This window comes from Podarcis gaigeae, assembly GCF_964106915.1.
Source record: "Podarcis gaigeae genome assembly, chromosome: 18".
Classification (NCBI taxonomy): Eukaryota; Metazoa; Chordata; class Lepidosauria; order Squamata; family Lacertidae; genus Podarcis; species Podarcis gaigeae.
Window position 1 is genome coordinate 94310 of NC_139696.1, and position 27605 is coordinate 121914.

The 27605-nt window shown below is 47.6% G+C and overlaps 2 long non-coding RNA genes across 2 annotated transcripts in view; one reads left to right on the plus strand and one right to left on the minus strand.

The window, feature by feature from the left end:
* The window catches only part of LOC310835504, a 59153-nt gene extending 48806 nt beyond the window's left edge, over positions 1 to 10347 (plus strand). The window contains exons 5-6 of the long non-coding RNA XR_014559683.1: positions 7804 to 7888; positions 10275 to 10347. This is a non-coding gene — a long non-coding RNA (uncharacterized lncRNA). The remainder of the gene's footprint in view (positions 1 to 7803; positions 7889 to 10274) is intronic.
* A 4071-nt stretch (positions 10348 to 14418) lies between these two features.
* Positions 14419 to 27026, minus strand: LOC310835506. Its single transcript, XR_014559688.1, has 5 exons — positions 26993 to 27026; positions 25109 to 25199; positions 17280 to 17368; positions 15917 to 16055; positions 14419 to 14547 (listed from the first exon to the last, which is right to left on the minus strand). It is a non-coding gene; the product is annotated as an uncharacterized lncRNA (long non-coding RNA).
* Between the last annotated feature and the right edge of the window lie 579 nt (positions 27027 to 27605).

A 27605-nucleotide genomic window follows, 5' to 3' on the forward strand; every position in this document is an offset into this window, starting at 1 on the left:
GCTTGCCCTCGAAATCCACCAGCTTGCCCCCTGAGACTTGCCCTCAAAGATCCATTGCAGAGAGCAGCTCCCTCCTTTGGAACTCCCCACCAAGCGATAGTTTGGGGGTGCAGAAACAGGATCAAGGATGGATATTTTACATTTCATTTGAGGTTTTGAGAAATCTTGAGCCATCAAGAAATTCTTGGCAAACTGATAGGAATGGTTTAAGTCATTTGGTCGAGCCAATGTCTATATTTATTATGTATATTTACGTATATATTTATTATGTGTGTGTATCTATATATATGTATAATACGTATATATATTATCCTATACCCTCCCTTCCTCCCAGGCAGCTTTGAGAAATTTAGGATGGGGAAATCATTACAAAACTAGTAACGATTCTTCAAATTGAAGCATCCTCCTCGTTATCATCATTATTATTATCATTAATAGCACGCATTCCCAGCAAACCCAGACAGGGACTCCCGGCAGCTTATGGATCCAGGCACCCCCAATCTGTGGTCCTCCAGATGTTTTGGGACTACAACTCCCATGATCACTAGCAAACAGCACCAGCAGTCAGGGATGATGGGAATTGTAGTCCAAAACATCTGGAGGGCTGCAGGTTGGGGGTGCCTGGATAAAATGACAGGATATATAATTATATAATATAATAACATAACATCAATATGTAATAATGAGGAGAAGCCAGGCCCCTTAGGCACTGTTGGGACTCCTCCCAGAGGAGATTTTTTTTGGGGGGGTCCCTCCGGCCTTCCTTCTCCGCAAGGACCCCCAGAAGCATCTAGTCTGATCCCTGAAATGCAGAGATGCAGAAATCTAGTCTAGCCCCTGATGCCCTCAACCAACATGGCGCCTCCGCCGCCACCTCTAACGTCCTTTCTTCCCCCCTCCGGCCCCTTGCCCTCTTTCCAGTATTGATGTCTATTCCAGTACTGGCCACACGAGGGCACTGTTTATTTTCCTATTCATGTCTATTCCAGTAATGGCCACAGGGGGTCACTGTTTATTTTCCTATTCATCTCTATTCCAGTAATGGCCACACGGGGTCACTGTTTATTTTCCTATTGAGGTCTATTCCAGTTCTGGCCACACGAGGGCACTGTTTATTTTCCTATTGAGCTCTATTCCAGTCCTGGCCACACGAGGGCACTGTTTATTTTCCTATTGAGGTCTATCTCAGTTCTGGCCACACGAGGGCACTGTTTATTTTCCTATTGAGCTCTATTGCAGTCCTGACCACACGAGGGCACTGTTTATTTTCCTATTGAGGTCTATTCCAGTTCTGGCCACACGAGGGCACAACAAAACAAAAAATTCCTTCCAGTATCACCTTAAAGACCAACTAAGTTAGTTCTAGGTATGAGCTTTCGTGTGCATGCACACTTCTTCAGATACACTGAAACAGAAGTCACCAGACCCTTCTATATAGTGAGAAGGTGGGGAGGGGTATTACTCAGAAGGGTGTTTATTCCAGTAATGGCCACACGGGGTCACTGTTTATTTTCCTATCTCTGTCTAACCCTCCCAGAAGGGATTTTTTGGGGGGGATCCCTGCAGCCTTTCCTCCCTGCAGGGACCACAAGAGGCGTCTAGTCTGACCCCTGAAATGCAGAAATCTAGTCTAGGCCCCACTGCCCTCAACCAACATGGCGGCGCTGCTGCCTCTTCCGCCCTTTCTTCCCCCTCCCTCTTTCCAGTCCCCTTGCCCTTATCCAAAATGGCCGCCCTAGCAACTCCCTCGCTCAATCCAATCTTGGCTACGATAGGTGGGCCTTTGGGCCAATCCCAGGCCGGGCGGTGGGCGGGGCCAGCCCTTTCCCGCTTTTTCTTCTCCCAGCTGTTTCTCAGCTGCTTCTCCTCAGCTGTTTCCTGCGCCCTTTGGGCGCCTTTTTCATGCTTGAAAACAACAATCAATTATTATGAGCATTTCATTTTAAATCATGATTATTATTATTATTATTATTAGAAAAGGAGGCAAAGTTTGTAATATAGTATGTTTTGTCGCATTTTTAATATTCTGTGGGGAGCGGCTGGGAAAGGAGAATAAATGAGGATTTTTCTTCATTTTTCAATTCCTATCCTTATTATTATAATGGTTATTCTGATAAAAGGCTGAGGGAAGTTTGTCGCATATGATGTTTTATCATTTTTTAAATATTCTGTTGGCGGCTGGGAAAAAGCAGTACATTATTATTATTATCATTAAATGTTAAATTATTATTGTTATAATTATTATAAACCCCACCCATACACCCAAGGGGGACATGGCCTTAACAGCATAATATTTTTATTTATTCGAACTGTATCTTGGAAACTGTATCTGAAACAATGTATTTGTTGCAGAAATGACAGACGACATGTTACAAATCTGATGCCTGAGTGTATCCTAACCACTTGACAGCTGTAAAAATCATATCAAATCCCCTCCTTTGCCACTTTCCTCCATTCCAAAACCCTTTTCCCCTCAAAAAGGGACTCCAGGAAGGGATTCTTGGCCAAGGAAAGCCTTATTAATAATAATGATAATAATAATAATAATAATAATAATATTATCTGACATATCCCATCCCAAAACTTGCCAACAATTATCATGGTTATTCTTATAAAAGGGTGAGGCAAGTTTGGAGTATATGACGTTTTCTCGTTTTTTAAAAATATCCTGCTGTTGGCTGGGAAAGAGTAATAAATTATGAGTATCATTAAATGTTAAATTATTATTATTATTTTTATTAATCACACCCACCCAAGTGGGACATGGCCTCTTCCCCCCCTAAGCCTTAACAGTATAGTATTTTTATTTATTTGAATTGGGGCGTGGGGAGAAGCAACTCCAGAGAAACTGGCTGTGAAAATAATAATCATTTCTTATTTATATAAAATAAAGTGCAGATCTCCATTGCTTTCCCTCTCAGGCCGCCTTTAATGTATTGGAAACTGTACCTGAACAATGTATTGTGCAGATGAAGCACTGCTTGAAGCCGTTGTTTTGTAACCAGCTAATTCCTCAAGATCCCAATTCCTCCACTATTTATTAAATGCAGTTTCCTTGCAGTTCCTTTGCAGATTCCTGCCTTGCGGTGGGTTGGACTGGATGACCCTTGGGGTCCCTTCCAGCTTGATGCACCATTATATGATTCTTGGGAAAGGGCTTCAGAAAGAAGAAACGGGGGGGGGGGGCACATTTCTTCCCGTTAGTCGTCTGCTGGCTCCTTTCCCACTTGATTCTTTCTTCCACTTTAATCTGGGCTTGAAATATTATGGATCTGCTTTGACATGGACCTCTTTCCCTTCTTGTGAAAATAATTGACATTATTGATATTTCTTAGGTCTGAATTCCTGCTCTGAAAAGGAGGAGGAGGAAGAGGAAACTTTGCATGATGCAGGGAGAAGAGGAGGTGGAGGAAAAGTCAGCTGCAGGCATGAAGGTACAAGGGGAAAAAATAGAAATATACATATAACACTAAAGAACATTTTTAAACAATATATCACACCGACCCCCCTAACCAGCACAGTAAAAATACAGTAAAGTGTTTTTATTTATTTGATTGGGGTAGGGCAGCACCTCCTGGCTTCTGCCATGTTGGTGAGGTTTGTCTCCTTTTTCCTGTTCTTGTTAGACTATCTAAAGGGGACAAAGCAATGTCTTGAAAACTTAATTTCTTCCAGTGAACCATTGCTTTAACCAGATAATTGATTCTTTCACCTATAGATTTATCCACATAATCCAAGCGGAGATGAATTAGCATCCCAAAGGGGTCCACTAGCACACAAAGGATAATATTTGAATTCACTGGGCATTCAAATACTTGAGGCAGGGAGCTGGCTGATTTGTCTCATGGAGCATCCAAAACACTTTGGATCTAGAAGACCCCAGCTTTAATGGCAACCCTCCATTGCTTTCTGTTTTGCCTGGAGGTATAAATGTTGTTAGCAGATGAGCAGTCACCCCGAGAACTTCAGGCAGCCAAAGGGGATGGCAAGGGGGGCAGCTGCAGGAGAAGGGTGGATCCCTCAGTGGATCCCTCAATCGCCCTCCAAGGGCCTTTGAAGAGGGCAGCGTCCAGCTGGGCTGGGGATACAAAGGGGGTGAGGTTGGAGTCCCTTCCCGATATCTCAAGAAGAAAGGGAAAGAGCCTTCCTTGAAGGGAGGTGTGGTTGTCGGCAGGCAGAGGGGTGCAAGGCCAGCTGACCACCCCCAGCAGGATTGTCCCCTTCCAGCCGTCCTGCTGCCAAGACCCACCTGCCTCTGCTCAGACGTAAATCTGCGACCCAGGCTTAAAAGCCAGAACATATAAGCCGAGCTAACGGCGCACAGAGAGTGGTGTGAGGCTTGTGGAACCATGGGTTTATTAATCATAAATCAGGACAAAAACATGTTGTTGTGATGATAAAAGGAGGTAAAGCTCATTTGTAGGCTTCAGAATCCAAAGGAGATAAATCAAAAGTTTGAAAGGGGAAATAATTTTAGAGCCATATTCAAATTCCTGCGTGGAAATAACTTACACCTAGAAATTATCATGAATTCTATACCAGCACTGGCCACACGAGGGCACTGTTTACTCTCCTATCGATGTCTATTCCAGTCCTTGCCACACGAGGGCACTGTTTATTTTCCTTTCGATGTCTATTCCAGTACTGGCCACACGAGGGCACTGTTTATTTTCCTTTCGATGTCTATTCCAGTACTGGCCACACGAGGGCACTGTTTATTTTCCTAACCATGTCTCTTCCAGTAATGGCCACACGAGGGCACTGTTTATTTTCCTATCTATGTCTATTCCAGTAATGGCCACACGGGGTCACTGTTTATTTTCCTATCTATGTCTATTCCAGTAATGGCCACACGGGGGCACTGTTTATTTTCCTATCGATGTCTATTCCAGTAATGGCCACCCGAGGGCACTGTTTATTTTCCTATCCATGTCTATTCCAGTACTGGCCACCCGAGGGCACTGTTTATTTTCCTATCCATGTCTATTCCAGTACTGGCCACACGAGGGTACTGTTTATTTTCCTATCGATGTCTTTTCCAGTAATGGCAACAGCCTTAACCGTATAGTATTTTAATTTATTGGAATTGGGTTGGGGAAGCTCCCCTTAGCTACAGCAACACCAGAGTAACTGGCTGTGATGCTAATAATAATAATTAATTTCTTATTTATATAAAATAAAGTGCAAATCTCCATTGCTTTCCCCCTCAGGCCACCCTTAATGTATTGGAAACTGAACCTGAACAATGTATTGTGCAGATGAAGCACTGCTTGAAGCCGTTGTTTTGTAACCAGCTAATTCCTCAAGATCCCAATTCCTCCACTTTTTATTAAATGCAGTTTCCTTGTGGTTCTTTTGTAGATTCCTGCCTTGCGGCGGGTTGGACTGGATGACCCTTGGGGTCCCTTCCAGCTAGATGCATAATAATAATAATAATAATAATAATAATAAATTATATGATTCTTTGGAAAGGGCTTCAGAAAGAATAAACCGGGGGGAAAGCACATTTCTTCCCGTTAGTCGTCTGCTGGCTCCTTTCCCACTTGATTCTTTCTTCCACTGCAATCTGGGCTGGACATATTCTATGTCTGCTTGGACGGGGACCCCTCTTGCCCTTCTTGGGAAAATAATGGACATTACTGATATTTCTTAGGTCTGAATTCCTTCTCTGAAAAGGAGGAGGAGGAAGAAACTTCGCCGGAAGAAGGGAGAAGAGGAGGTGGAGGAAAAGTCAGCTGCAGACATGAAGGTAAAAGGGGAAAAATAGAAATATACACATAACATTTAAGAACATTTTTAAACCCCCCCAGTCCTGATATATCACACCGACCCCGCCTAACTAGCACAGTAAAAATACAGTAAAAATACAGGAAAGTGTTTTTATTTCTTTGATTGGCACCTCCTGGCTTCCCCACACGTTGGTGAGGTTTGTTTCCTTTTCCTTTTCTTGTTAGGCCATCTAAAGGGGACACAGCAATGGGTGGAAAACTGAATTTCTTCAGATGAACCATTGCTTTAACCAGGTACCATATTTTTCTGAGAGGGCCAGGCTAATCTCAAAACAAAATAAAAAAATTCCTTCCAGTAGCACCTTAAAGACCAACTAAGTTAGTTTTAGATAGAGCTTTCGTGTGCATGCACACTTCTTCAGATACCTCTCGATAGCCTTAAGAGCTGGAAACCTGCATGGGCTGTTGATTTAAAGAGGAAAACATGCGCACACGGGAAAGAAATCCCCCAGGTTCCTGGACACAACCCACGCTTGATATTCACTCAGGTTCCAGGGGTGGCATTTTATTTTCCTACTGTTTATTTTCCTATCTATGTCTATTCCAGTACTGGCCACACGAGGGCACTGTTTATTTTCCTATTGAGGTCTATTCCAGTCCTGGCCACACAAGGGCACTGTTTATTTTCCTATCCATGTCTATTCCAGTAATGGCCACACGAGGGCACTGTTTATTTTCCTATTGAGGTCTATTCCAGTAATGGCCACACGAGGGCACTGTTTATTTTCCTATTGAAGTCTATTCCAGCACTGGCCACACGAGGGCACTGTTTATTTTCCTATTTATGTCTTTTCCAGTAATGGCAGCAGCCTTAACCGTATAGTATTTTTATTTATTGGAATTGGGGTCCCTTCCAGCTAGATGCAACATAATAATAATAATAATAATAATAATAAATTATATGATTCTGGGGAAAGGGCTTCAGAAAGAAGAAACAGGGGGGAAAGCACATTTCTTCCCGTTAGTCGTCTGCTGGCTCCTTTCCCACTTGATTCTTTCTTCCACTGCAATCTGGGCTGGACATATTCTATGTCTGCTTGGACGGGGACCCCTCTTGCCCTTCTTGGGAAAATAATCGACATTCTTGATATTTCTTAGGTCTGAATTCCTGCTCTGAAAAGGGCACTGTTTATTTCCCTATCGATGTCTATTCCAGTCCTGGCCACACGAGGGCACTGTTTATTTTCCTATCGAGGTCTATTCCAGTATTGGCCACACGAGGGCACTGTTTATTTTCCTATCGATGTCTATTCCAGTATTGGCCACACAAGAGCACTGTTTATTTTCCTATCCATGTCTATACCAGCACTGGCCACACGAGGGCACTGTTTACTCTCCTATCGATGTCTATTCCAGTCCTTGCCACACGAGGGCACTGTTTATTTCCCTATCGATGTCTATTCCAGTCCTGGCCACACGAGGGCACTGTTTATTTTCCTATCGAGGTCTATTCCAGTATTGGCCACACGAGGGCACTGTTTATTTTCCTATCGATGTCTATTCCAGTATTGGCCACACGAGGGCACTGTTTATTTTCCTATCGATGTCTTTTACAGTATTGCTGGGAAACACACAAATGTCTGGGACTCTTTTGGATCTTATGGATAGAAATCCTGCAGGAGCCTTCATCTGAGGGCAGCCCTGTTTAGGGAAGCTTTTAATGTTGAAGTGGTTCTTGTATTTGAGTGTTTTGTTGGAAGCCGCCCAGAGTGGCTGGGGAAACCCAGCCAGATGGGCGGGATATAAATAATAGCTTCTTATTATTATTCACCATGGGGTTAGTACCTTCTGCAACTTTTTTCTGAGATGTACCTGTGAACAAAAAATAGGATCCTGATAGCAGTCTCCTTTGTTGCATTGCCTGCATGTTCTTGTGTTGTTGCTTTAGGTGGCCTGCTTATATGAGCTGAAATTGCGCTTATATACTGCAAAATGCATGTTTTGACCAAATACTTACTGACTTCTTGCTGCTGCTAGTGGCCTAAATTCAGACCTGCTTTTTGTTTCCTTGCAGAGATCACCGAAGAGCAGCTTTTGGTTAGGATGCCTACAGAACAAGGACATCATCCAGAACTGGATCCCACTGGATGCCTCAGCAGGTAGTCCATCGTTCTCTCTTTCTCTTAGGGAATCTCCTGGGTGCTGGCCAGGGTGTGATCCGTGGCCTGACTGCGTGAAATACAAGCCCCCAGAGTGGAGCCCCAGACTCGGCTTGGAGGCGCACACTCCGTTTGTGGGAGGTGGGAGCAAATGCATTGGTGGGGAGGGTCTGCTGGGAAAGGAAGCTCCAGCTCCAAAAGATCAAGAAGACCCTTGAGCAGGAATGAATCTCACTTCCTAAGACTCAAGGCCATCGAAGGGGAAATACAGTTCAAACAGATAAAATATTCCTGAGAAAATTCCATTCCTCAGCAGTTGGAACTGAGTGGTTAGAGGTAGGTTTGGGGCTGAACTAAAAGTTGTGAAATTCATTTTTCTGAAGGAAATGCTCCCTTTGAGGCTATGACCTTGACGGGAGAAGTACTTTGTGGTGGGAGAGAAGGTTGCTTCAAGTTTGGTTAGCTATTAGTCTTCTCAAAACCAGAATTGGTGTTAATGTGAAGAATCCTGAAACTACACATAATGTGAAATGTTGAGAAATGCGACTCAGCCAGGAAGCTTGGGGCCAGGTCATCAGCATAGCCAGGGTCTTTGTTGGAGGGCAGGACTTTGGAAAGGGGGACAGAGCCAATGGAATTGGTCAGATGGTTAAGGATTTCTAGTGCTGCCCCCCCCCCCGCTCCCCCTTGGCTACATCAATGGGCCAGGTACTAATTCTGGATCCATTGAGATCAAGTTCATTTGTATGCTTCCGAGTCCAAATAAAATAAATGAGATAAATTAAAAGTTTGAAAGGGGAAATAATTAAAAAGCCAGATTCAAATTCCTAATTGGAAATAACTTACACCTAGAAATTATCATGAATTCTATTCCAGCCCTGGCCACACAGGGTCACTGTTTACTTTCCTATTGATGTTTATTCCAGTAATGGCCACACAGGGTCACGGTTTACTTTAGTACAGTGGTGCCCCGCAAGACGAACGCCTCGCAAAACGAAAAACTCGCAAGACGAAAGAGTTTTCCGTTTTTGAGTCGTTCCGCAAGACGAATTTCCCTATGGGCTTGCTTTGCAAGAAGAAAGCCCATAGGGAAATCTCCGGGGACCTCTTTTAAATGCTGGCGGTGGGGAGCAAAGCCTTTCGCCCCCCTCCGGCCTTCAGAAGAGGTCCAGGAAGGCCGGCGGGGGCCAAAAGGCTTTGCTCCCCACCGCCAGCATTTTAAAAGCAGTCCGGGATAACAGGGAATTGCACTGCACTTTCCCGCTATCCCGGACCGCTTTTAAAATGCTGGCCGTCGGGAGCAAAGACTTTCGCCCACCGCCTGCCTTCCCGGGATAGTGGAGTAGCGCAGCGCGTTTCTCCGCTATCCCGATGGCTTTTGAAGGCAGGCGGGGGGGGGAGCAAAGACTTTCGCCCTCCGCCAGCCTTCAGAAGGGGTCCTGGACCTCTTCTAAAGGCCGGCGGGGGGTGAAAGTCTTTGCTCCCCCCCGCCTGCCTTCAAAAGCTGTCGGGATAGCGGAGAAACGGCAGAGAGATCTCCGCTGTCCCAGGGACTTTTAAAATGCTGGGGGTTGGCAGCGAAAGCTTCGCTGCCGCCCGCCAGCATTTTAAAATCGCCCCAGGACAGCGGAGGCTTCGCTGCCGCCTGCCAGCTTTTTAAAATCCGCTGTCCCGGGGGCTTTTAAAATGCTGGCGGTCGATAGCAAAGCCCTCCTGTCCCCGGAGCTTGCGGGGCGGGAGGTGGGGAGAAGGGCTTTTCTTCCCACCGCCAGCCTTCAGAACAGCCTTCTGAAGGCTGGCGGTGGGAAAAAAAGCCCTTGCCCCCCCCCCCCCAGCCTTCAGAAGAGGTCGGGGGACAGACTGTCCCCGGACCTGGTCTGAAGGTGGTTTCCATAGGAACGCATTGATTGATTTTCAATGCATTCCTATGGGAAACCGTGCTTCGCAAGACGAAAAACTCGCAAGACGAAAAAACTTGCGGAACGAATTAATATCGTCTTGCGAGGCACCACTGTATTAATTTCTATTCCAGTAATGCTTTATATGCTTTCCAAGCTGTGTATGGGGGCTTAAAATAAATAACGAAACAAAGCAGCAGAGAGTAGCAATTGAAACAGACCCCCCCCCCCAATCAGCATTGTTCGAATGATCTCTAGTGTAAATGGAAGGAGACATATCTTTTAGGATCTCTTCTGTATATCTGAGGCAGGTGGGTTTGTGTGCCTGTGGCCTTTGTTGCAGGGAGGAGGTCTGTGTGTGGGTTTGTGGGTTTGGTGGTTGTTCTCTTCTGGGTTTTTCAGAAGAGCTGCCTCGGAGGCTAGGAGTTGGCCAAGGTAGATCAAAAGAACAGACCAAAGCTGTATTTTCTTCTTTATTTTCTTCCTAGATGGGCTGTTCTGCATCTGGCACAACTGGATGCCCAAGGCTGCCATTGGGGCGCAGAGCAGGTGAGGAGCGTCAGCATGACTGTCTAGTTTTTCATTTGTGATGATTTTTTTTTTATGTACACAAATATCCATGCATGACTGCCAGACACTTCTCTTGGCCTTTATTATGACCTTTATTATTTATTTAGTTTTAGTTACATTTTTTAATGTTTATATATACACACACATATACATATATATACACACACACACACACACACACATATACATATACACACACACATCTACAGTACATACATATATATATACACACAGTACATACACACATATAAACACACACATATATATGCATGCACACACACACACACACAGATATACTGCATATATACACACACACGCACACACACATCTACAGTACATACATACATATATAAATATATACATACATACATACACACACGCACAGTACATACACACACATATATATACAGTACATGCACACACAGATATACTGCATATATACAATACATAGACACACATATACACAGTACACATACATATATATACAGTACACACACACACACACATATACATATATATACACACACACACACACACACACATATATACATATACACACACACATCTACAGTACATACATATATATATACACACAGTACATACACACATATAAACACACACATATATATGCATGCACACACACACACAGATATACTGCATATATACACACACACACACGCACACACACATCTACAGTACATACATACATATATAAATAAATATATACATACATACATACACACACGCACAGTACATACACACACATATATATACAGTACATGCACACACAGATATGCTGCATATATACAATACATAGACACACATATACACAGTACACATACATATATATACAGTACACACACACACAGATATACTGCATATATACAATACATAGACACACATATACACAGTACACATACATATATATACAGTACACACACACACACACACACACACATATATATATACAGTGTGTGTGTGTGTGTGTACATACACCTATATAAGCAGTACACACACACACACATATAAACATATAAATATACGTGTCTTTATGTTTATATATATACACACATATATACAATACACACACACATATACATTATGCAGTACATACATACGCACAAACATATATTATGCAGTACACACACACACGCACACGCACAAACACACACAGTACATACACGCACACACATCTACAGTACATACACACATATAAACAAACACACATATATATATATAGTGTGTATACATACACCTATATAAACAGTACATACACACACACATATACACAAATATAAATATACGTCTGTGTGTCTTTATGTTTATATATATACACACCTATATACAGTACACACACACAAATATATTATGCAGTACATACACCCATGTACACACACACACACACATATACAGCACACACATAAACAGTACCTACACACACATATAAACAGACAAACAAACACATATATGTACACACAGTACATACTGTATTTTTGGCCCCATAGGACGCACCAAGTTTTTTTGGGGGGGGGGGATTTTATTTTCGCTCAAGCCGCTTGTGGGGCTGGCAGTGGGGAGAAGCGCTCTTCTCCCCACTGCCCGCCTGCAGGCCAGGTCCGGGGACAGCGGGAAGACGCGCTGCGCCTCCCCCCCGTCCCCGGAACTTGTGGGGCTGGCAGTGGGGAGAAGAGCGCTTCTCCCCACTGCCAGCCCCACAAGCTCCGGGAACAGCGGGAAGACGCGCTGCACCTCCCTGCTGTCCCCGGAGCCTGTGGGGCTGGCAGTGGGGAGAAGCGCTCTTCTCCCCACTGCCCACCTGCAGGCCAGGTCCGGGGACAGCGGGAAGACGCGCTGCGCCTCCCTGCTGTCCCCGGAGCTTGTGGGGCTGGCAGTGGGGAGAAGCGCTCTTCTCCCCACTGCCCGCCTGCAGGCCAGGTCCGGGGACAGCGGGAAGACGCGCTGCGCCTCCCCCCCGTCCCCGGAACCTGTGGGGCTGGCAGTGGGGAGAAGCGCTCTTCTCCCCACTGCCCGCCTGCAGGCCAGGTCCGGGGACAGCGGGAAGACGCGCTGCGCCTCCCCGCTGTCCCCGGAGTTTGTGGGGCTGGCAGTGGGGAGAAGCGCTCTTCGCCCCACTGCCCGCCTGCAGGCCAGGTCCGGGGACAGCGGGAAGACGCGCTGCGCCTCCCCGCTGTCCCCTGAACCTGTGGGGCTGGCAGTGGGGAGAAGCGCTCTTCTCCCCACTGCCCGCCTGCAGGCCAGGTCCGGGGACAGCGGGAAGACGCGCTGCGCCTCCCCCCCGTCCCCGGAACTTGTGGGGCTGGCAGTGGGGAGAAGAGCGCTTCTCCCCACTGCCAGCCCCACAAGCTCCGGGAACAGCGGGAAGACGCGCTGCGCCTCCCTGCTGTCCCCGGAGCCTGTGGGGCTGGCAGTGGGGAGAAGCGCTCTTCTCCCCACTGCCCGCCTGCAGGCCAGGTCCGGGGACAGCGGGAAGACGCGCTGCGCCTCCCTGCTGTCCCCGGAGCTTGTGGGGCTGGCAGTGGGGAGAAGCGCTCTTCTCCCCACTGCCCGCCTGCAGGCCAGGTCCGGGGACAGCGGGAAGACGCGCTGCGCCTCCCTGCTGTCCCCGGAGCTTGTGGGGCTGGCAGTGGGGAGAAGCGCTCTTCTCCCCACTGCCCGCCTGCAGGCCAGGTCCGGGGACAGCGGGAAGACGCGCTGCGCCTCCCCCCCGTCCCCGGAACCTGTGGGGCTGGCAGTGGGGAGAAGCGCTCTTCTCCCCACTGCCCGCCTGCAGGCCAGGTCCGGGGACAGCGGGAAGACGCGCTGCGCCTCGCCTGCTGTCCCCGGAGCTTGTGGGGCAGTGGGGAGAAGCGCTCTTCTCCCCACTGCCCGCCTGCAGGCCAGGTCCGGGGACAGCGGGAAGACGCGCTGCGCCTCCCTGCTGTCCCCGGAGCTTGTGGGGCTGGCAGTGGGGAGAAGCGCTCTTCTCCCCACTGCCCGCCTGCAGGCCAGGTCCGGGGACAGCGGGAAGACGCGCTGCGCCTCCCCCCCGTCCCCGGAACCTGTGGGGCTGGCAGTGGGGAGAAGCGCTCTTCTCCCCACTGCCCGCCTGCAGGCCAGGTCCGGGGACAGCGGGAAGACGCGCTGCGCCTCCCTGCTGTCCCCGGAGCTTGTGGGGCTGGCAGTGGGGAGAAGCGCTCTTCTCCCCACTGCCCGCCTGCAGGCCAGGTCCGGGGACAGCGGGAAGACGCGCTGCGCCTCCCCCCCGTCCCCGGAACCTGTGGGGCTGGCAGTGGGGAGAAGCGCTCTTCTCCCCACTGCCCGCCTGCAGGCCAGGTCCGGGGACAGCGGGAAGACGCGCTGCGCCTCCCCCCCGTCCCCGGAACCTGTGGGGCTGGCAGTGGGGAGAAGCGCTCTTCTCCCCACTGCCCGCCTGCAGGCCAGGTCCGGGGACAGCGGGAAGACGCGCTGCGCCTCCCCCCCGTCACCGGAACTTGTGGGGCTGGCAGTGGGGAGAAGCGCGCTTCTCCCCACTGCCAGCCCCACAAGCTCCGGGAAGACGCGCTGCGCCTCCCTGCTGTCCCCGGAGCTTGTGGGGCAGTGGGGAGAAGCGCTCTTCTCCCCACTGCCCGCTGCAGGCCAGGTCCGGGGACAGCGGGAAGACGCGCTGCGCCTCCCTGCTGTCCCCGGAGCTTGTGGGGCAGTGGGGAGAAGCGCTCTTCTCCCCACCGCCCCCTGCAGACCAGGCAGGCACACGTCTCCCCGCCGGCCTCCTCCACACTACATCGGGAGACAGCAGGATGGCGCCATTCCGCCTCCCCGCTGTCCCCCGACCTTGTGGGGCTGGCTGTGCGGCTCTCCTGAAGCCTGGAGAGCGTGAGGGGTCGTGCGCACCGACCCCTCTCGCTCTCCAGGCTTCAGCAAAAGCCTGCATTCGCCCCATAGGACGCATACGCATTTCCCCTTCATTTTTGGAGGGGAAAAAGTGCGTCCTATAGGGCGAAAAATATGGTATATAGACACCCCCCCATATTTACAGCCCCCCGATAGCAATTCAGGAATGCTCCCTGTTCAGAGGGAAAAGCAGCAATATACCAGACGATCGTCTTGTCCAGAGACTCATTCTTCAAGATGCAAACTTCACAGATATCAACTTCAACGAAGGAGCTACTTCGATTGTGCCGGAATGACTTCCTACCAAAAATAATAATAATAATAATAAAATTTATTTATATCCCGCCCTCCCCAGCCGAAGCCGGGCTCAGGGTGGATAAGAACAAGAAGATAATACAACATTCTAAAATCATTTCATTATACAATAAAGTAAATAAAAATAAAATAGAAATAGAAATAAAAGATTCTGCATCTAAGCAATCTCAAGTCTACACCCAGGTTTTCAAATCTCAATTCTACACCCAGATTTTCAAATCTCAATTCTACACCCAGATTTTCAAAGGCTGCGCCTTTTCTATTATATTATCTTTATATGATAGCTCCTGATATCTTTGCTTCTAAGCACCAATGGTTCCAAACTCTCTGCAGGAAACAGAGTCTGTTGTCAACGCAGAGAGGGAATTTGCCTGTTACATCGACAGGTCAATCCCCAGGTGAGAGCGGTAGATCCCTGCCAGAATAAAAATAAATAAATAAAATAAATAAAAATAAAAATGGGAGATCGTCAGAGGGGCTGATGGAAGTCCCAAAAGATTGTATAAGAGGTGGAATTTGGGATGATATGACTAGAATGTGTATCTGCTGTGTGGGGAGGAAACTTCTGATCCAAGGTCTTGAGAACTAACAAGCTCAGCTGTCCCAAGCTAAGTTATTCTCCAACTAGCTGACCATTGGTGAATTGAAACATAATCCAGAATTTTGATTGGATTTGGGTTCCGTTTCCACGTGGGGTTTTAGAAAGAAAGACCCTAGGAAAGGAGCTTTGAGTGCAAATCGCCCTTCTGTCCACCTGCCATTCGATTGCTTGTCTTTGCAATGAAGATTTCTACTGTCTTTGAGATGGAGATTCAACTGAGGACTCTGGAACCATTTTAACTTGGCCCTTGTTCTCATTTTGTAAGTACGTTAGCTAGCAATACTCTACCATGTTCTTATTTTTTCTGTCTGAAACGTTGTAAGAGATGGGCCTGCTTTTAAGTAGGTTTAATCTTGTTCTTAAATAAATTTTTAAAAGAGAGCTTTCTTGTTGTCCTGTGTGCCTTTCTGGGGGGAAAGCCTGAGACCAGAGTCTGACCTACTGAACCTGTGGAATTTCTGCCTGCATTTTGTGGAAGCAACTTGCAGGGTGGGCCAGCCGGGAACTAGGAAGAATAACCTTCTCCCTTGGCTTAATCTTCCGGCTCTCCCCGGGTACAAGGGAGTGGTGGCAGCAACTCCCCGTTCCTCTAAGCCTGGTCCCGCTGGGTTGTAGGACAGGGGAGGGAGGGGCGAGAACATTACTACATGGGGTCAGCGTGGTGGGACTACACCCCCTGACATTACTACACCACCCCTGAGGGATGTAAACCACAAAGGAGCACATTAGGATGCAAGAGGAAGTGGGACTTACAGGAGATCTCTCCAGGATGGTGGAAAGATGATCCGGAGAAATGGCCAGAGCAACTGCAAGACTCCAGGACCAGCCAAGCCCCAAACGCATCAGGCCGGGAGAACCAAGCGAGGCAGCGCAAACGCCCAGCAGACGCCTTCTGGAGAAAGAGACAGGCTTCAGTTCATTTGTCTGGCATCCGCATTTGATGAAGTATGCAGTTGAGCAGGGTCAGAAACTCAAGATATATAGGCCCATTTTCATAGTTCCAGATGCCCCATACTTATATCGTGTGCCCTGGGTCGCTGATTTACGTTGGAGCAGAGGCAGATGGGGCAGGGGGACGGCTGGAAGGGGACGATCCTGCTGGGGGTGGTCAGCTGGCCTTGCGCCCCTCTGCCTGCCGACAACCACACCTCCCTTCAAGGAAGGCTCTTTTCCTTTCTTCTTGAGATATCGGGAAGGCACCCCAAGGGTCATCCAGCCCAACCTGCTACCAGGCAGGAACTGGCCACCTCACCCCCTTTGTGTCCCCAGCCCAGCTGGACGCTGCCCTCTTCAAAGGCCCTTGGAGGGCGATTGAGGGATCCACGGAGGGATCCACCCTTCTCCTGCAGCTGCCCCCCTTGCCCTCTCCTTTGGCTGCCTGAAGTTCTCGGGGTGACTGCTCATCTGCTGACAACATTTATACCTCCAGGCAAAGGGAAAACCATGCGTCAACTCTGAAGGCTCAGAAATGTGGAAAGTGCTTTTCTTGAGAGCACCTCTCGGCTGCAAGTGTCCCAAACTGGGGTGAAGTTGCTGGTTTGTCAATATTAACTACTCCTCCTTTATTGATCTGAATTACTCAAACGGGTTCTAGTGCTGGCCAGTTCATCAGGGGCTGTAGACCCAAACTAGGTTCAGGGATGCTCCATTAGACAAACCAGCCAGCTCCCTGCCTCTCTAAGTCACTGGGCTTGCTTGCAAATGCCTCTTCCAAAACATTTATCTTAAGATGTACATGCAAGCGTACCAGTTTTGGAGGCTAATTCATCTCCGCTTGGATTATGTGGATAAATCGATAGGAGAAAGAATCAATTATCTGGTTAAAGCAATGGTTCATCTGAAGAAATTCAGTTTTCCACACATTGCTTTGTCCCCTTTAGATAGCCTAACAGGAACAGGAAAAAGGAGACAAACCTCACTAACAAGGGGGAAGCCAGGAGGTCCTGCCCTACCCCAATCAAATAAATAAAACACTTTACTGTATTTTTACTGTACTGTTTGGGTGGTTGGTGTGATATATCAGGAGAGGGGTTGTTTAAAAATGTTCTTAAGTGTTATATGTTAATTTCTATTTCTCTTTTTCTCTTTTTCTATTTCTATTTTTTCCCCCTTTTACCTTCATGACTTTTCCTCCACCTCCTCTTCTCCCTTCGTCTGGTGAAGCTTCCTTCTCCCCCTCCTCCTTTTCAGAGCAGGAATTCAGACCTAAGAAATATCAATAATGTCCATTATTTTCCCAAGAAGGGCAAGAGGGGTCCCCGTCCAAGCAGACATAGAATATGTCCAGCCCAGATTGCAGTGGAAGAAAGAATCTGAATTGCAACTTATTACCAAACTTAAAACCATGGAGAGACCTGGCCTGAACAAAGACATTGGATTCTTATCTCATTATACATGACAAAGCCATTTTTCGCCTTCTCACCCCTTGCTTTTTCCTGTAAGACCTATTGCAGTCGTTAAGAGTCGTCAACAGGCTCATCACAGCTATCTGCCAATCACCCATTCCCACCACCCTTCTGAGCAATACCCCTCCCCACCTTCTCACTATATAGAAGGGTCTGGTGACTTCTGTTTCAGTGTATCTGAAGAAGTGTGCATGCACACGAAAGCTCATACCTAGAATTAACTTAGTTGGTCTTTAAGGTGCTACTGGAAGGAATTTTTTGTTTTGTGCACCAAATGTTCCTCTCTTAAATGGCACTTTGAAGGCTGCTTAAGTATAGTTCAGGGATCCGCACCTCTCCTGCAGCTGCAAATTCAGCCAGGAAGCCAACATGGCCATCCACTATTCTTGACTGGAAACAGAGGAAGTGCTGCTTACATCCTCCCTGGGAGCATTTCAACAGTCAGGGGGGAGGCCCTGATCCCTAAGCCTAACCCCATGCCTCTCCCTAAACCCATCCCTAACAATGACGCTAGACTTACAACAGCAGACTTACAACTTCTGACCTTTGTAAAAGGTAAAGGGACTCCTGACCATTGGGTCCAGTCGTGGCAGACTCTGGGGTTGCAGCGCTCATCTCGCTTTACTGGCCGAGGCCGGCATATAGCTTCCGGGTCATGTGGCCAGCATGTCTAAGCCGCTTCTGACAAACCAGAGCAGCGCACGGAAACACCGCGACCTTCCTGCCAGAGCGGGACCTATTTATCTACTTGCACTTTGACGTGCTTTCGAACTGCTAGGTGGGCAGGAGAAGGGACCCTGCAAAGGGAGCTTATCCCGAAATGTTAATTCGAACTGCCAACCTTCTAATTGGCAAGTCCTAGGCTCTGTGGTTTAACCCACAGCGCCACCTGCGTCCCTTCTTTCTGACCATAGACCCCTAGTTAAAAACTACTTTCCGTGGCCTTTATTACTCCAACCCCAAATTGTCCTGCTTGTTGTGCATCGGGCTAGAAGTAGCATTTTCATTAGAGAAAACATCTCATAAAGAGATTTTTCTACACCTGCAGACTCAGGTGTGCATTGCAGGGGAGTCCCAAAAGAAAACAGTCTTCCTGACCCAGGGGGTAGGGGAATTAGGGTTAGGGGATAAAGACTATACTTTTTTTGGGAAGCCTGTTTTTTATGACTCGTTTCTACAGTTGTGTGTGCACTGCAGTTGTGTGTTGGTGAAGGAAAACGCAGACTGATCCTGGTGCAAGCGCACTGCTTCAGGAGACAGGGGTCCCGTCCCAACGCTCAACACCTCAAACCCAGAGGATTCCAAGACAATTTGGCTCCTACCGTTCTCCGTACGGGTGCTCCTCCTCTTCCGGGCAGGCGCTGGAGGTGGGATAAAGGCCTTGTCTGTCATGATTAGGGAGGGAAGACAGATTAGGGGGGAGAAGGCAGAGCGTTCTCTCCGTCTCCCCCTTCTGCCCAGAAGTGTGCGCAGGCAAGACCACTCACTTCAGGAATCCTCGTTTTCCCCCTCCCTTTCCTTTTCCATGCATAAGTAGGCTTGTGCCCGATGACACTAAGGAACAAAGCACAGCCCATGCAGAGAAATATCAGTGCGCCTGATTTCTTTCAGACGGACTGAAAGTGTAGGAGTATAAAACAGGCACAATTAAGTAGCTACCAGGGAAGGGGAAGTAGTTGGCCTAACCCCTAACCCTCTAAGCCCAACCCCTAACCCAGTGGCAGTGGAGGGGAAGTGGTTGGCCATTATACAACTAACCGGGAGGTGTGTTTTACTGTTTCTTCTTTTTGTGGCACTTTCTAGCTCTGAGGAATGTGCAGGCGTCTCTTACGGAGATCCTCCTGCAACCTTGGTGTTCACAGTACCAAAAGGTGGTAGCATTGAACTATTAGGAGTAACACCCTAAAGTGAGGAAACTTTCCCATGATACAAGTATTGCTCTTTCTGTTTCTTTCTGAAGCACATTCCAAAGAATCATATGCTGCTGCATATATATCAATATCTGGAAGGGACCTCAAGGGTCATCCAGCCCAGCCCACTACAAGGCAGGAATATGCAGGAGAGCCAACACCAACCTTGGTTGTGCTGTCAGTCTTGCCCTATGAAAGGGCACTTTTAAGGCACTTGAAACTGCAGCTGCAAGTTGCGCCATTCAGCACACCTTGCCATCCCCTTTTGCTGACTGAGAGCGGAGGAGGTGCTGCTTACAGTCTCCCCAGGAGCATTTCAACAGTCAGGAAGAGGCCTGAAGCCTTCAGGGAGATTGTACATCTGCTAAGAACATTTATGCCTCCAGAAAAGGAAACAACCATGAGCCTGCTCTAAGGGAACACTCATGAGCCTATAAAGTGCTTATGTTTAGAACACCTCTCTTAACATTACAAACTGCTCCAAATTTCCAAAACGCATACAAATACGTGCCAGTATTTGTCAATATAAATGATTCGAATGGCTTTCAGTTTTGGCCCCTGTTGCAGGGGCTCAGCCCATTTAGTCTGGTGGCATTAGGGCTCCAAGCCTATGTGCATAACGGGGGACAGTCTTAAATCTTTGCTTCACCCCTGCTGTAGGGCACATTACACAGTTGATTTTTAAGGACTGACACAAACCCCCACTGCCAAACTGTATTAAGACAGTACTAAATAATAGGGTTTCTATTTTTGGAGAGACCGGGGGGAAATGCAATCTCCCTGACCATCAAAGAATAGAGACTGTTCTCTGGGAGGTTGCCAGGGTTACGGGTGTGAGGATAGGAAAAGAGACACTTCAACCAGCTGTTTGAGCTGAAATCCACCTTTGGAGAAGGCAGGCTGCGCCTCTAGAAAGGACCGGGCCTTGTGGAAGTGTAGGAACTGTGCGGTCTTACCGATTTACAGAGATAGCTAGGTATTTCCCACCGTTCCCTTTACTCCTTGCTGCTAAGAAGCGTTTCCGGTGGATGGAAGTGGACTTAGGCAGATGTGACATTCGACATTAAGGAATAAAGCATTGCCCATGCAGGCAACCCATCTTTTTCCATTGCTGCCTTGCCTCTTTTTCTTCTCTTTCCTTTGGCTGCCAAGCTGCTGGGTGAATCAGGTGTTTGGTTAAAGGAGGTGTTTGGGACTTGTCTCAAAAGATCCCCTTTCCCCCTCTTGCCCCACAAGGCAGCAGCAGGAGGACCATGGCACTGGCATCTTTGGGGCACTGGCATCTGGTCTCAAAAGATTCCCTCTTCTCCCTCCCTCCCTCTGTCCGGCAAAAATTCCCTCTTCCTTCTCCTCCCCCATTTTGGGAGAAGGAATTCAGCACAGCCCATAGAGACCTGAGAAATAACGGGGGGGGGGGGGGGGCATTTTTTTCAGGAGAACTGAAAGAGCGGTCTGCATAAAAACAGGCACAGGATCTGTCAAACCCTTTCCAAAGAATAATGATGGTATATAAGCCTCTGGAAGGGACCCCAAGGGTCATCCAGTCCAACCCGCTGCATCAAAGGAGTGCCTTACAGGGCAACAATCCTGCAACCTTACTTGTGTAGCAAATGTTGCCCTCTTAAATGGCACACCTCTCCTGCAGCTGCAAGTTCAGCCCTGAAGCCAACATGGCCATCCACTATTCTTGACTGGAAACAGAGGAAGTGCTGCTTACATCCTCCCTGGGGGCATTTCAACAGTCAGGGGGAGGCCCTGACCCTGACACCTAAGCCTAACCCCGACCCTAACCCCTAGACTTAAAACAGCAGACTTTCAACTTGTGACCTTTGTCAAGGGTAAGGGTAAAGGGACCCCTGACCATTAGGTCCAGTCGTGGCCGACTCTGGGGTTGTGGCGCTCATCTCGCTTTACTGGCCGAGGAAGCTGGCATATAGCTTCCAGGTCATGTGGCCAGCAGGACTAAGCCGCTTCTGGCGAACCAGAGCAGCGCACGGAAACGCCGGTTACCTTCCTGCCGGAGTGGGACCTATTGATCTCCTGGCATTTTGACGTGCTTTCCAACCTCTAGGTTGGCAGAAGCAGGGACCCAGCAACGGGAACTCAGGCCGTCATTGCGGGGCTTCGAACCGCCCATCGGCAAGTCCTAGGCTCTGTGGTTTAACCCACAGTGCCACCCACCTCCCGTAACTTAAAGGAATGCTATTTCTGTTTCTTCTTTCTGAAGCACATTCCAAAGAATCATATGATGCTGCATATATATCTATATCTGGAAGGGACCCCAAGGGTCATCCAGCCCAACCCAGTGCAAGGCAGGAATATGTAGGAGAATCACCAACCTTGGTTGTGCTGTCCATGTTGCCCTATGAAAGGGCACTTTTAAGGCAATTTAAACTGCAGCTGCAAGTTGCGCCATGAAGCACACCTTGCCATCCCCTTTTGCTGACTGAGAGCGGAGGAGGTGCTGCTTACAGTCTCCCCAGGAGCATTTCAACAGTCAGGAGGAGGCCTGAAGCCTTCGGGGAGATTGTACATCTGCTAAGAACATTTATACCTCCAGAAAAGGAAAAAACCATAAGCCTGCACTAAGGGAATGCTCATGAGTATATAAAGTGCTTTTCTTTAGAACACCTCTCTTAACATTACAAACTGCTCCAAATTTCCAAAACGCAAACATACGTGCCAGTCAATCTAAATGATTCAACTGGCTTTTAGTTTTGGCCCCCGTTGCAGGGGCTCAGCCCACTTAGTCTTGTGCCATTGGGGCTCCCAGCCTAAGTGCATAGCGGGGGACAGAGTTAAATCTTTGCTTCGCCCCTGCTGTAGTGCACATTGCACAGTTGATTTTTAAGGACTGACACACACAAACAGCCCCCAAACTGTATTGAGACATTACTAAATAATAGGGTTTCCATTTTTGGAGCTACCGTGGGAAAATGCAATCTCCACGACCATCGAAGAATAGAGACTGTTCTCTGGGAGGTTGCCAGGGTTACGGGTGTGAGGATAGGAAAAGAGACACTTCAACCAGCTGTTTGAGCTGAAATCCACCTTTGGAGAAGGCAGGCTGCACCTCTAGAAAGGACCGGGCCTTGTGGAGTTGTAGTGACTGTGCGGTCTTACTGATTTAGAGATAGATAGGTATTTCCCACCATTCCCTTTGCTCCTTGCTGCTAAGAATCTTTTCCAGTGGATGGAAGTGCACTTAGGCAGATGGACCTGCCTTTTGTAACTTCATGGAGATGTCTGGGAGCTGCCTTGCCTCTTTTTCTTCTTTTTCCTTTCTCTGCCACGCTGCTGGTGAATCAGGTGTTTGGTTAAAGGAGGTGTTTGGGACTTGTCTCAAAAGATCCCCTTTCCCCTTCTTGCCCCAAAAGGCAGCAGCAGGAGAGCCCTGGCACTGGCATATTTGGGGCACTGGCATCTCGTCTCAAAAGATTCCCTCTTCTCCCTCCCTCCGTCAGGCAAAACTTCCCCCTTCCTTCTCCTCCCCCTTTTTTGGAGCAGGAATTCAGCACGCCCCATAGAGACCTGAGAAATATCAGGGGGGTGGATTATTTCAAGAACTAAAAGAGGGGTCCGTGTAAAAACAGGCACAGGATCTGCCAAGCTCACATTAATGTGCAAGGAATAATAAAGATGCTCACAGGAAGCAAGGTGACTATCGCATCATACAACTAACTGTAAAGAACGCTATTTCTCTTTCTTCTTTCTGAAGCCCTTTCCAAAGAATAATGATGGTATGTAAACCTCTGGAAGGGACCCCAAAGGTCATCCAGTCCAACCCGCAGCATCGCAGGAAAATGTGGAGTCCCTTACAGGGAACAGTCCCGCAACCTTGGTTGTGCAGCAAATATTGCCCTCTTAAATGGCACTTTGGGGATGCACACCTCTCCTGCAGCTGCAAATTCAGCCATGAAGCAAACATAGCCATCCACTATTCTTGACTGGAAACAGAGGAAGTTCTGCTTACATCCTCCCTTGGGAGCAGTTCAACAGTCAAGGGGAGACCCTGACCCCTAAGCCTAACCCCAAGCCTCTCCCTAACCCCAACCCTAACAACAACCCAAACCCCAACCCCTAGACTTACAACAGCAGACTTACAACTTCTGACCTTTGTCAAAGGTAAAGGGACCCCTGACCATTAGGTCCACTCGTGGCCGACTCTGGGGTTGCGCTACGCATCTCGCTTTATTGGCCGGCGTACAACTTCCGTTTCATGTGGCCAACATGACTAAGTGTTTGGCCATCATACAACTAACCTGGAGGTATGCTTATCTGTTTCTTCGTGTGGCACTTTGCAGCTCTTAGAAATATGCAGGCGTCCCTTATGGAGATCCCCCTGAAACCTTGGTGCTCACAGTACCAAGAGGTGGTAGCATTTAACTGTTAGGTGGCACAGCCTAAAGTGAGGCACCTTTGCCATCATACAACTTAAAGGAATGCTATTTCTCATTCTTCCTTCTGAAGCACATTCCAAAGAATCATATGCTGCTGCATATATATCAATATCTGGAAGGGACCTCAAGGGTCATCCAACCCAGCCCACTGCAAGGCAGGAATATGCAGGAGAGCCAACACCAACCTTGGTTGTGCTGTCAGTCTTGCCCTATGAAAGGGCACTTTTAAGGCACTTGAAACTGCAGCTGCAAGTTGCGCCATTCAGCACACCTTGCCATCCCCTTTTGCTGACTGAGAGCAGAGGAAGGGCCTCTCCCGGAGCATTTCGACAGTCAGGAGCAAGCCTGGCGTTCTCGGGGTGATTGCACATATGCTAACATTTATACCTCCAGGCAAAGGAAAAACCATGAGCCTACTCTGAAGGCTCATAAATGTCGAAAGTGCTTTTCTTGAGAGCACCTCTCTGCTGCAAGTGTCCAAAACTGGTGTGAAGTTGCTGGTTTGTAAATATTAAATCTTCCCACTTTATTGATCTGAATTACTCAAACGGCTTCTAGTGCTGGCCACTACAGCAGGGGCTGATCCCCATTTCTTCTGCTGCTGTTCAATTCAGAGTATCTGCTCAAAAAATCAAACAGAAAGCAATGGAGGGTTGCCATTAAGGCTGGGGGGAGGGGGCAAACAGGGTCTTATAGACCCAAACTGGGTTTTGGGATGCTCCATTAGACAAATCAGCCAGCTCACTGCCTCTCTAATTCACTGGGCTTGCTTGCAAATTATCTTTTTTAATTTCTCCTCTTCCAAAACATTTATCTTAAGATTTAACGTGCAAGTGTACCACTTTGGGATGCTAATTAATTTCCGCTTGGATTATGTGGATAAATCGATAGGTGAAAGAATCGGTGCCTTGAGTAATTACCTGGTTAAAGCAATGGTTCATCTGAATAAATTAAGTTTCCAACCCATTGCTTTGTCACCTTTCAATAGCCTAACAAGAACAGGAAAAAGGAGACAAACCTCACCAACATGGGAGAAGCCAGGAGGTGCTAGCCTACCGCAATCAAATAAATAAAATTATTTTACTGTATTTTTACTGTACTATACTGTGGTGGTTAGGGGGGATGAGGCCAAGCCCCACTTCGATGGGTGTAATATAGAAGGAGTGGGGTTGTTTAAAAATGTTCCTATATGTTATATGTTAATATGTCTTTCTATTTTTTCCCTTTTACCTTCATGACTTTTCCTCCATCTCCTCTTCTCCCTTTATCACCCGAAGTTTCCTCCTCCTCCTTTTCAGAACAGGAATTCAGCAGAGCAGACCTAAGAAATATCAAGAATGTCCATTATTTCCACAAGAAGGGAAAGAGGGATCCATGTCAAAGCAGACATAGAATATGTCCAGCCCAGATTGCAGTGGAAGAAAGAATCAAGTGGGAAAGGAGCAAGCGTACGACTAACTGGAAGAAATGTGTTTTTCTTCTTTATTTTTTTCTTGCTTATTCTTGTTTCTTCTTTCTAAAGCACTTCCCCAAGAATCACCTAATGGTGCATCTAGCTGGAAGGGACCCCAAGGGTCATCCAGTCCAACCCGCCGCAAGGCAGGAATCTGCGAAGGAACCACAAGGGTTCATTTCATAATAATAATAAAAATAGTAATAAGTGAAAGAATTGGGATCTTGAAGAATTAGCTGGTTACAAAACCAGCAGTGCTTCATCTGAATAATACACTGTTCAGGTACAGTTTCCAAGACATTAAAGGCGGCCTGAGGGGGAAAGCAAGGGAGATCTTATTTTGTATAAAGAATAAATTATGATTATTATCACAGCCAGTTACTCTGGAGTTGCTTCTCCCCCCCAATTCAAATCAATAAAAATACTATAGTGCTAATGCTTAGGGGGGAAGAGGCCATGTCCCACTTGGGTGGGTGTAATTTATAATAATAATAATAATAATAATAATAATAATAATTTAACATTGAATGATTATAATAATGAATTACTCTTTCCCAGCCACCAACAGAATATTTTTTTTTAAATGATAAAACCTAATATACTACAAACTTCCCTCACCTTTTTACAATAAAAACCATTAGAATAATGCTAACAATTTAAAAATGAAGGATAATCCTCATTTATTCCCCTTCCCCCACAGAATACTAAAAAATTCGACAAAACGTAATATATTACAAACTTCACTCGCATTTTCTAATAAGAAGAAGAATATAAAAATCCATGATGATGATAATCCTTTATCCTTATTTCCCGCCCACTCCCAAGGCCACCAAACTCACGCGCGTCCTTCGAGAAAATGGCGAGGGAAACGCTGAGGAGAAGAAGCGCCAAAAGCCGGCCATCATGCGACCTGGGATTGGCCCAAAGGCCGACCTATCGCCGCCGAGTTAACTGCTGCTGCGGCTGCGGGCGCGGGCGTGGAGCGAGGGGGTTCCTGGAGCGGCCATTTTGGACGAGGGCAAGGGGACTGGAAAGAGGGAACGGACCGGAGGGCCTTCGACGGCGATAGGTGGGCCTTTGGGCCAATCCCAGGCCGGGCGGTGGGCGGGGCCAGCCCTTTCCCGCTTTTTCTCCTGGCAGCTGCTTCTCCTCAGCTGTTTCCCACGCCCTGGTGTTGCTGCAGCCAAGGGGAGCTTCCCCGCCCCAATTCGAAGAAATAAAAATACTCTACTGTTAAGGCTTAGGGGGAAAGAGGCCACGTCCCACTTGGGTGGGTGAGATTTATAATAATAATAATAATAATAATAATAATTATTATTATTTATTACTCTTTCCCAGCCAGCAACAGAGTACTTAAAAACACGATAAAACACAATATACTACAAAGTTCCCTAACCCTTTTATAGTAAGAACAATTATAATAATGATGATAACAATTTAAAAAGTAATGATAATCCACATTTATTCCCCTTCCCCAGCCTCTGTGGGCTGCTCCCAACAGAAGATTAAAAAGGCGACAAAACAATATATATTACAAACTTCCCTAAGCCTTTTTATGATAATGACAAAAGTAATAATTTAAAAATCAATGGTGATACAGTAATCCTTTCTTATTGCTGGCTCCCAACAGAATCCAGTATGAAAAAGACGACAAAGCTTACAAGCCTCCTTCACGCAAAGGGCGCGGGAGACGCTGAGGAGAAAAGGCGCCAAAAGCCCGACCTGGGATTGGCCAAAAGGCCGACCTATCGCTGCCGAGCTTTTTAGTGTTCCTGTGGCTGCTGGGCGTGTGCGCTGAGCGGGGGGCATGACGGGAAAGAGGGAACCGGACCGGAGGGGGGAAGAAAGGGCAGAAGACGCGCCACCGCCGCCATGTTGGTTGTGGGCAGTGGGACCTAGCTTGCCGTTGGGTGGCGCTGGTCTCCCTCGTTACGTGGGCGCCTCGTTGGGGGTCCCTGCGGAGAAGGAAGGCCGGAGCCCCACCCCCAATCCCCAACAGTGCCTGAGGGGCCTGGTTTCGCCTTATTCTTATTATTAATGACTATCCTCATTATTAAAACAAAAAAAATTCCTTCCAGTAGCACCTTAAAGACCAACTAAGTCAGTTCTTGGTATGAGCTTTCGTGTGCATGCACACTTCTTCAGATACACACGTGTGCATGCACACTTCTTCAGATACATATTTCGTGCATGCACACGAAAGCTCCTACCAAGAACTGACTTAGTTGGTCTTTAAGGTGCTACTGGAAGGAATTTTTTTTGTTTTGACTATGG